Source organism: Nuphar pumila, chromosome 15 (assembly GCF_984573655.1).
Source record: "Nuphar pumila chromosome 15, dmNupPumi1.hap1.1, whole genome shotgun sequence".
Classification (NCBI taxonomy): domain Eukaryota; kingdom Viridiplantae; phylum Streptophyta; class Magnoliopsida; order Nymphaeales; family Nymphaeaceae; genus Nuphar; species Nuphar pumila.
Window position 1 is genome coordinate 26,134,736 of NC_143263.1, and position 11,945 is coordinate 26,146,680.

Sequence of the window (11,945 nt, forward strand, 5' to 3'; positions counted from 1 at the left end):
TAAATTTTCACTTGTCTACAAAATGCATATCAGGTATACGGTATACGTATGTCACTACGAAATAGACTAAATCACTAGGTTGTTTATTATGTTCTGTATTTCAATTTTTTGAGTATTTGACTTAGTCATCCCCTAAGAGTGATGTTACACCGAGAGAAACTTTCTGGGGTATCTTTTTTAGCCATAACGGATCGATTACTAACTTCTGCAGAAGACTCATAAACATGCTAACCTAGGACAAACATTTGGTAGTCCTGGTCCCCTAACCTCTCTAGACTGGGGACCATTGAAGTTGTCCCTCGAAACGAAGAAAGAAGGGCTCAGAGAGTTTATATTGCCTACCCTCTTTAAGGTACACAAAGGATCATTCCAGTTAAATACACCTTGGTAAGGCATACCTGGAATCCTACTCAAGGGTTATCTTATTAATTTAGTCATAGGTAAATGCAACTACCATATAGGTTAGTGCATTGTGATAATCATCACATGGTTCTCATCCTAGAACCTTAATTCAACATTTATTTTATTGAGCGCCCATATGCACACACAACCCTATGGATTTCTATCATCCTGCATGCATTTCACATTTACTGCATCATATAGCACAACATGCATTCTCATGACACATAAATCATATAAACCTGTAATTTAGCAGTTATTCATGCAGTATCACATAATTTCAATGAATAGTAATCAGTTAGTCATACATCATCATCATAAATGAATAGCATTCCATGAAACACAGTTTTATATCATTGTTAAGTTGTTCGGGTACCATGATTAAAATAGCCCAAAGCCGCAACAACATAACCATGTTGTGCCAAACACATTGCATTCAAACATGTCAAGATTCATATTTGCATTTATTTCAATTAAGAACATAATCATGCTCAATTTAACATGAAAATAAATTCAATCATGTTGTCATAAGTGGATTTAATCATTAACATCAATCACAAATCATATAGGAGCCTATTTTGCCGAAACAGGGCATCTATACACCAACACCATAACGTATCAATTATGATTTAACTTACCATCATCTCAATTATAAATATTTACATTAGATCTGATATAATTCAAAACTTAATTTATAAAAATTTTATAGAAAACATCAAGACATAATTAGTCAGAAAACTTGACTTTTCCAATAAGAGTTTCCATAAACCCTTACCGAACAAATATACGTGGCCTCGGTTAATGTATTAATTTCTAGTACATTAAATTATATAAGACCTAATTAAAACATTAATGATATTGTATTGAATCAATAAGTTTATTACAACTAATCTATAACAAAAAACACATAAGTTGGTTTTCTGGTAAAGTCTCCCATAAGCCCAAATCGGAAGACTCATATATTTCTAATTATATTTCAGTTGTAATCAAGCTTACACAAAGTAAATTTATATAATTTAATTCAGTTCATGTTGCACATGACTCTAAAAATCAAACTACAACAGCATGTAGATTTATAACAATCAAATTTCAATAAAAGAACCCAAAACCCTAAACCGATTTTTAAGAAACCAAGGTTTTGATTCCCTCAACACAAACAATTTAATACTTATCTCATAAAACCTAATTTTCAATTATTTAACAGGCTACACATAATGAGCATAACCCTTATATATAAAAATATAATTCTTTAGAATCAACCAAAACAATTAAATTGCATAAACAACTGAATTTTTGCAGTATTTACCAAACACAACATGCAAAAATTCAAAATGAGATCTTTCCCAATATTTGGGTCTATATTTATGGTTCAATTAAGTGTCTTATTACAGATAATATACAATACATGAAAGAAAATTAATAAAGCGACTAAATCCAAAGACTTTATTGCCTAAGCATATGCACAAGTAATTAGATAAATTCAGATCCCTATTAACCCAATTTTACAAAATCTACCAAAAATTATAGATCCCATATATAACATTCATATTTTTACTAGGGCTGACCTCACATGTCAAGAACACAACTCAATAAAGTGAACTTCAAAATCATGTATATAAAAATTATAAACATTATGCTACTGAACCTTGTTATGAAAGAATTATAAACCAAAATTTGTAGTCTGCAGAAATTTCTTTTGTTTAGAGAATTTTTTGGAATTTATAATTTTTTTTTGACAAAATCCTTTTTACAGAGTCTTATACTATTTGTTGAGTGTCACACTGATTTTTCATAATTTATTTAGAGTAGTTTTTCTTAGTCTTCTATACTTTTCAAAAGAACAAGTTGATAGTCCTATAACGAGAGCATAAAAAATGAGCATTGTTATGGTGGATATTTTTCCATCAAAACTGATCCAAATCGAGCAAAACAAGATTTTAAAATTAAGCCTTGAATGTGTAGATTATCCCTATATTTTTATTTGAATTTTTTAAACTAATATTCTCAGAGATACAAAATTAGTTTCAAAACTTGTTAAAAAAACATAGCAGTCATCTCATAAAAAGAGGTTTTCAATAAAACGTTTTTTGCAAAACACTATCCTAAGCCCAAAGAAATCTTTGAAACTTCAATATTTTGGTTTCAACAAAATTACATAATGAATATTTTAAGGAAAACACCAAAAGAGAACATTATGACTAAATCTAACCTGATCCAACAATTAAAAACTTATTTAGATGCTCATTTCAATATAAAAAAACCCATTATTCATGTTTTTGAAAGTCCCAATAAGTCATATCTCTCAACAAAATTGTGTAAGAACTAATCTGATATTGAAAATACACCTCTAAAGTAATATATAGTCCACATATGCATGCTGGGTGTATCTATACAACATAAATTACGTAAATCTTACCTGAAAGAATCGATAGATCGATGAACCAAAAAAAATTAGGTGATCTGGTAGTCTCACCACCACCTTGATGTAATATATAGGGTTAATGGCTTCTCAAGACACACACCAGACCTCCTAGGGCGTGAATAGTAGAGGAAGAAGAAAAGAGAAGAAAGAAAGAGGAAAGAGAGAAAGAAGAAGAAAAAATAAGGTGAGAATGAGATGGGCATGTGAGAAGGGGTTCATATAGCCCTTTGTCCTTAGTTTCCTTCTTTTGTTAGGTTTCCAAAAAAATGAAACACTCCTCTCCAAAAACCTGTGGGAGGGGAAGAGTCCTAATCTATGCAACTTTTCAACTCTTTGTGGGTTTCTTTCCTATTTTCAAATTTTTTCCTTTGTTTCTTTGTTTCTTTATTTCTTTGTTTTTATTTTATTTTCTAAGTATGAGAAGGTTCCAAGCGGCATCTTCTATAATAATCGTAATTTTATTTGTTACTTATTTGGAATTTACATATATATAATGCGTAAATTGTTTGATTTGGGCCTAGGATCCAAGTTTCGGATCTAGGACCCATAAAGGGGGTTGATATAGGAAATTAATATCTTATCTATTGAAAAAAAAAGAGAGTTTAGTACAGGGATCCATTTGGATCCAATCTGTGGATTTGTATTGCCAGTGAGGCATAGATCCAATACTCGGTTGGACCCCGAGACTCGGACCCGGGCCGCGCCCCATGTAACGAAACAGTTAAGAAAAAAAATTAAGTTAAAAGGGCAGGACCACTACAGGGCCTGCTCGATAAAAAGAAGAAAAAATTTGTTGTTAGGGTTCTAAAGGAAACCTAACGCGATGGATGCAAGGGGTAGGGTCGTGCGCAGCCACCAAGGGAAAGAAGGAAATCTCCTTCCTTTCCAGGAGGCCTCCCTCCTACAAAAGGAGTCCTGAATCCATTTCTCCCCTTCTCGTTCTCCTCTCTCTCTCGACCTCTTGCTCGACAGCAGAGTCACCGAAGCCGGCGAACCACCTTCTTGTTCTCCCTCTTAAACCTTTGCTCGGCAACGGAGCAATCGAAGATGAAGGACTTGACCTTCGCGGTAGCACTGTCGAGGCTCGCCTGACCTTCCTCTCGCTGCAGCAACCGCCTCCAAAGCATCAGTTCTGAGGTACGGGTTCCCTCTCATGATTTGAGTAAGGTATTGATTATGGGTAGAGATTTCATGCATGATTTAGACTACCAAGGAAACCCAAATCGAGTTTCTTGGTTGCGGCTATCCCTTGTGGTTGATGCTACAGAAAAAAAATCATCGATTTGGAGGTTTTTTGGATTTCGGCTGCCATGGAACCGTAATGGATCACGACTACCGAAAACCCCAAATCTGTGAGCTAGGGATTTTGGCGGCTGTGAAATCCGAGTGTGTGAAGGTAGGGAATCCAAAATCCCAAATCTGCAATTTTGGGGATTTCATATTTTCCCGACATAGGGGTTTTTTATTTCTGTTATGAACCATAAAAAAATGGGGGACGCGTATTTGCATGGTTATTGTGCACGGGATGTCAGGCCCAGCCGATATGCTCAGCTGGGCTGGCTCGGCTAGGCAAGTAAAAAAACACATAAATATGTCTTGGGATGACGGGCAACTAGTTTAGAGTGCTCGGTTGGCTGCATGCGCAGACCTGAGTGAGGCTTGTGTATCAGCTGACAGGCTCAGCCGACTAGACTCGGTTGGGCTGGGATCGGGCCCAGCAGATTGGGTGAACTGGATACTTACAATATATATATATATATATATAAGTGTATTCAGTCGTGTGTTTTTTATTAACAGTCTTGGCATCCTTATGCTTTTACCTGTAAATATTATCAGAACCATACGATTCTTTCAGTTTTCCAGGCATTGGAAACTATTCTGGCTACATATTGCTAATACTACTGCTAGTTGTGTTCTTCACAGTATTTGTTTTAATGAGAGTCATACTTCTGAATACTAGTTACTGGCCTTTTGTTTCTTGGTGTTTGTTTTCATCATCAGATTAATTGAGTATTCACTTTTTCTGGACTATTGACAATGACGTCATCAATAAGTGACAGAGGATTCACTTTTTCTCCTATAGACAATGATGCTTTGTGATTTTCATTTATGTCATTACTTGGTAGATGTTTCCTGAGCAGCAAGGCATTTTGCAACTACTTTTGTTGTTGTTATTTCTATCTTATGTGTTACTGAAAGGATAAGGTGATAGTTGTGTTTTCTGGGTTCTTCTATTAGCCAGTTGTATCCATGTCTATTACCAGTGAACTTTGGCACTAAACCAATACTCTTTGGATGCTAAATTTTAGTTTATGGATCCTCTAAATACATGCTATGAATACCTACAGGTTTCATATGTGATTGTATGTTCAATTTATGCATAAGTTAGGGTTGAAGTAGCCTAGTTATGCTTGTAATTTTTCAGATTTGCTATTCAGCCCTATGCATGTTAAGAATGATATGTTTTGCTTCCTTGTACTTGATATATTATGCTAAATCAAAGAAATATTGCAAGGCTTCATCTTATGCATGTGCATACATTAAATTGTAGTGTTTGGGCATGTGCACCATTGCATGGTCATTCACTTGTTTACTTTAAGAAAGCTCATAAATGATAGCATGCATTTGACCTGAAATCATGCATTGGGCATGAATATGAGTGTTAGTGAAAGTATGTTATTGACATGATTATGTGTAATGAATGAAAGCATGCAATTGATTGAATATGTGCATTAAATGAGAGTGTGCACTTGTCACCATCATATGAATTGAATAAAAACATGCTTATAAACATCCTTATTGGGAGCATAGTTAAAATTTGCATATATGAATATGCATTTAGGTATATGATTTATTTCATCTATATGACATGATGTTATAGTTTTTGCATATGGTGCATTAATGATCGAAATGAATCATCGTGGGCCAGGTGGGCTTCGAGTTGTGGTTTGCTTCTTTAATTATTTTAAATGCATGGCAAAAATCACATTTATTTTGATTTCACTATATTACATTGTTCTATGTGTTTTCACGAGCGGGAGACCCGTGATGGTTCTCGCAGGGGTAGATGCGAGCTTTTGCCTTTGCTTTTGCATGTTGAATTGTAAAACTCAATAATTGGTTTTTAATAAAAGATAATGAATAAGAACAGTGTAATATACTTTCTAGGATCTCCTATCGAAAAAATGAAAAACTTAGAGTTTCGGTTTTGGGAGACCACGAGGATACAAAAACTCTGTGTGCTTTACTTTGACCCCTGAACCCGATATTGAGGTTCTTTCTCCTGACCACGGTTTTAGGGAGAGTCTGCCACTTTACGTGGGGGTAGTGTGTTTGACACAACTGTTATTTTGGTATACCAAGAAAGTGACACTTGTAGACGTGAAGGGTCTCTGGTGTCCCGACATTAAATGTGGAGGTCTAATATTCTGAAGGTGATTCGGTCGAGGGCTAAGTTTGAAACCCAGTAATAAAATGCAACCCTTGGAACCTAACTTGACCTTGGAAAATTGTACTTGTTTGGTGTATCTATGGGCAAAGGTAATTAAAAACAGAAACTTAAATTGTATGCATTTAATAGGGCATGCATATGGAAAGAAAAACTTTAATGAAAGATAATAAAGTGTTCATACATTGCACATAAATCATGCATAATACTGTTATGCATTAGAACATGCATATTTTACCTGTTCCCTTAATTATTACATGATGGTGAATGCATGATGTTTAATTTCTGATACATGTTAAATATCTTGCTTATTTAAATTATGATCTCTGCTATTGCTTAAATATCCTCTCATGCTTAATAAATACTCCTTGTTGTACGAATGCTTAAATTGAATTATGAAATTGTCATAATTGCTTTTCTCTAAATTATTGCATGAAATCTTATCCGTATTTGTTTAGCTCACTTGGTTCATTAGAGGTACATGTGCTAAGGATTTCGGTTCTGACACCCTACTTCTATGGTTTTTCACAGCTACAGGTGACCAGTGAAGCAACTGGTTGCTGAGAGAGTTACGAGGGTCGCACTTTTGCTTGACTACTTCACAGATTGACAGTGTGGCTCTTCCTTTATTTCTTTTCGTTTCATTTAGTTGTTACTGCACTCTAAATTTTTTTTATGCAATTGTCTCATGACCATAATTAATTATTCAATAAAAGTTTGGTTTGGTATGGATGATAAGTGTGAGCTCTCTTGTGGTTGGTTGTTTTATCCAATTGGGAGAAGAACTGTAAAGGCCCTGGGTTTCTGGAAAGATTTCCGCAATGGTAAAAAAAAATTTTGCATTTTCAAGGGGTATGAGTTAGGGTCGTTACATCCTCACATTAAATCTAGAATTTGGTTAGGCCTCTCTCTTCACCAAAAACGTGTGAAGAGTGAGAGCCCAAGAAAATTACAAGACTATGCATTGCCACCTAGGCAAGACAATAAATAAATATATATATATAAGTAATTTAACCACTTCATAAAGTACTTTAAAAACTATCATTTGAATACATAAATATTTCTAAGAGAGAGAGTGGGGTGTCCCACCCTAATCCCTTAACCAATTAGGCTACTTTAAAATTTTGGTACCACATTAAATCCCCAAATTAAACTCTAATCAATTTTTCAATTAAAATCTAACTTGTTTGGGGTCCAATGCTATATGGATCCTAGTGGGGTCTACAAGGGCATGTCGCCCTATGAATCCAACACCAAAACCAATAGAATGAAAACTTCAATTTAAAAGTCTAATTTAAATATTTTCCAAATTACCCTTTTTATTAAATGCTCATTAAATTGAATTTAATTCAAATTCGCTATCTATTTCTTATTTAGTCTTAAATTTTGAATTTCATAATCATTCTTATAATGTTCTTCATAACTTGAGACTGAATTTCAAAATAATTCAAAATAATTCAAAATAAAAAAAATCAAGAAAAAAATCAAGAATTTCAAGAAAATCAAGAAATTTCACTCATGTCATAGACACACATAAAGTTCATAATTTGTTTATTTTAAATGTTAAAGAAAAAACTTGGGTTTTATATCGTACCCCCCTTAAAAAAAATTGGTTCCCAAAATTATATATAAGCATGGCTCAAAACAAATGGGGATATTTCTTCTACATACTCGCTTCAAGCTCCCAGGTGTACTCCTCGATACCATGATGCTACCATTGTACTTTAACTAGAGGAATAGTCTTCATCCTCAAAACTTACTTTTTCTGATCCACAATCACTATTGGACTCTCTTCATCGGTCAAATCTTTCCTGATATTCACATCATCGTATTAAATTATGTGTGAAGGATTCAGAATATACTTCTTCAGTATAGACACATGAAAAACATCATGTAACTGCGAGTACTGAGGAGGTAGCGCTACTCGGTATGCGGCCTTGCTTATCCACTCTAGAATCTTAAATGATTTGACATATCTGGGACTCAACTTTCTTTTCTTACCGAACCAAAACAAACTTTTGGTAGGAGATATCCTGACGAAAATGAAATCTCTCATTGAAAAAGTAAGCTCCTTGCGCTACCTATCCACGTAGTTCTTCTATCAACTCTAGGCCGTGCATATTCTATCATGAATCAACTGGACCTGTTGGTTGTAAGTTGTAATAAGATTGGTGACTCTACTGTCCATTCACCAATTTTATCACAATACACTAGGGATCGACAGGGTCGTCTATAGAGAGCCTCATATGGCATCATTCCAATACTAGTATGGTAACTATTGTTATACACAAACTCAGTTAGTGCTAGATGTATGTCTCAATCACCTTTCTGATTGAGGACACACGCTCGCAACATGTCCTCGAGGGTTTGTATTATGCACTCTGACTGTCCATCCGTCTAGGGATGAAAAATTGTGTTGAACTTTAACTTTATTCTTAATTGCTTTTGTAATTGTTTCCAAAATTAAGAAGTGAAACGAGGGTTTCAGTCATATACAATCGAGATAGGAATACCATGCAGCCAAACTATCTCGCTGACGTACATCTCTGCTAAACTGTCTAGTGACTGGATCTCGATGGATTAAAAGTGTGTTGATTTGGTGAGTCTGTCAACGATCACCTAAATTGTATCATGCTAATGTTGGGTTCTGGTTAACCCCACCACAAAATTCATCGTGATCTCCTCCCACTTTCAATATGGGATCCTCATTTGCTGCATGGTAGCACCAGGTCTTTGATAATCGATCTGGACCTGTTGACAAGTCAAGCATCTTGAGACATACCTTGTGAAATAAAACAATAGTAAGGTCACAAAATTCATAAAATGTCTTAAAATCATTGAGAATCTACACAAATTGCCTACCTTGCAATCTTCTGCTTTATTCCATTCCACCAATACCTCATTTGTAAATCTTTAAACATCTTAGTGCTACCCGAATGTATGGTGTACTTGGTTGTATGATCCTCCTCTAGCATCTCTTCCTTCAGTTTGGGATCGTTGAGGACTCAAATACGCTCTCTTATCCATATGCTCTCATCCTCTTTCTGCTTAAAGGATATATTCACCAACTGAGCAAAAGCCTTCAATTTCTCACACTGAGGGTCTTTTTTCTTAGCCTCAATGATTTGAAAGATGAGATCAGATTGAATGATCATGCTAGACAATTGAATCACTCCTTAATCCTCGGCAAAGGACTTTCAATCCATGAAATCTTTCAACAACTTCTACCTTATTCCCAACAAACTGGCTGAAATGCCTCCAACCTTTCTATTGAGGGCATCAGCTACAATGTTGGCCATCCCCGGATGGTATGAGATAGTGAACGTGTAGTCCTTAATAAACTCCAACCACCTTCGTTGCCTCATGTTGAGCTCCTTCTAAGAGAACAAGTTTTTCAAACTCTTGTGATCTGAGAATACTTTAAACTTCTTCCTGTATAAATAATGACACCATATCTTAAGTGCAAATATCACTGCTGCCAATTCTAAGTCATGAACAAGGTAATTTCTCTCATGAATCTTTAGCTGATGAGACACGTACGCAATAATCTTCTCATGTTGCATGAGAACACATCTCAGGCTTGTGACTAAGGCATCTATGTAAACCACAAAACATCCACTGTCATACGACAAAGCCAACATAGGGGTTGTCGTGAGCTTCCTCTTCAGAGTTTGAAAACTCTCCTCGCACTTGGTGTCCCACTCAAACTTGGTTCTCTTCCGCAGCGCTTTGTCATCGATAAAGTTATCTGCGAAAAGTCACGAATAAAATGTTTGTAGTAGTTTGCTAATCTAAGAAATCTCCTTATGTCACGGATATTCTTCGGTTGTTCCCAATTTAAGACTGCATCCACCTTAGCAAGGTCTACTACAATATCATCTTTCGAGATCACAAGGCCCAAGAACATAACCTCCTCTAGCCAAAACTTACACTTAGATAATTTGGCATACAGTTGATATTCTCTAAGTGTACTTAGTATAATCTGCAAGTGGTCTCGATGTTGTTCTCTGCTTTCAGAGTATAATAAAATATCATCTATAAAGATAATAATGAAATGCATAAAATAATAAATACTCTTATGGTTGTTTCTAGATGTCTATGCTCTCTTTTATACTAGATGAGTCTGAATAAACAAGAAAAATAATGAATTGGATTTTTTAGAATCACTGTTATCATATGCATAAACATATAGATATGAACATGTAGAAACTACTAAGTTTTGCATGTGATTGCATATGAATTTCACATGTGCATGAAAAAGACATGTTTATAGTCATATGATTGACCTTTTGATGTAAGTCACGGACTTGTTGATACGCATGAGGTGCTTGTGTGTGTATGATATACACAGAAAAGGTCGAGTTAGAGCATGTTTCTTATATATCTTAATGCAAGAGTGTATTAATGTCCTCAGAATGGACATGAGAATGTGATAATTGAAAGAATGCATGTTATAGTCATGAGTTGGATATGAATATGCTCTTTTGAAGAAAAAGAATGTGAAAGTTTATATTTTCATAGATTGTTATGTCTTACTTCACTTGAAAGCATGTGTGTATCAATTACGCTGAGATGGTTGAATGGGATTTTGACCTATTGGTTATATGTGTTCTTTTATAAGCATATGCTAAGTTTGTGATAAACTCTGATGTCCTGAATTGTTTGAGAAGCATGTGTGTGTGTTTCATGTTGGACACGATCAAATAGGATTTGGCCTAATTATGGTTATACAATTATGTATGAATTGTGTGTTGTTATTCATTTTTGTAAATGTATGTCATAGTTATAAATGAATATAATATATAAAGCTATGGATGTGAATGAATGCAATTTTAAATATTATGGATGCAAATTATGCAAATTATGCAATTATGAATGCCATGAAATAAATGGTTATAAATGTGAATGAGTGCTATGCGCAAGTTTAGATGTGGATTTTCTTGACCCTCATTTCTATAAATGATGCATACACTCTGATTGTATCATTACAAACTTGATATGTATTGTTCAAGTTTTGTTTTGTTTTTTTACGAGAAAGTGGTTGATGCCCAACAACATTATAGATAACTTCCTAGAGGACAGAGGTAAAGTGCGGGTTGCTGTGCGGCAAAAGGCTTCACTCTTACCTACTATGATCCTTAGAGGATCTAGACAGTTTTTGTAATGCCCCAAAATTTTATCCCTAAAATTGCAAAAAAAAAAATATTGGTTTTAGAAATTAGAGCTAAAATACAAAAAATGGATAAAAGGTTTGGGCGAGTTACAGATCCATTGCACCATTCAATATATCAACTTAAATTTCAACATTCACATATTAATAAAAGTCTATTCCAAATTTAAAATAATAATATCAGAGTTTCTTTAAAAGTCCATAGAAAAGTGAATGTCTACAATCCAAAGATCTAGCATAAGTAAAAAGATTTGGCTCAGGTTCCAGCGCAACCTCCCATCATCACGTTGGTTGTCTATTCATTACTTGAAAAAAAAAGTTTTTATAACAGTGTCAAACTTAACAAGTCCTCAATAGGAAAGTGTTATTCAGTATATGTAAATTAAAACAAACATGCAAAAGGATATTCCTACAAGTCACATATGCAGACATCAATCATCAATTTAAGAATGTGTACATTGTAATGCCTCATACGAATACCAATCATACACACTTGCAATTTTTTT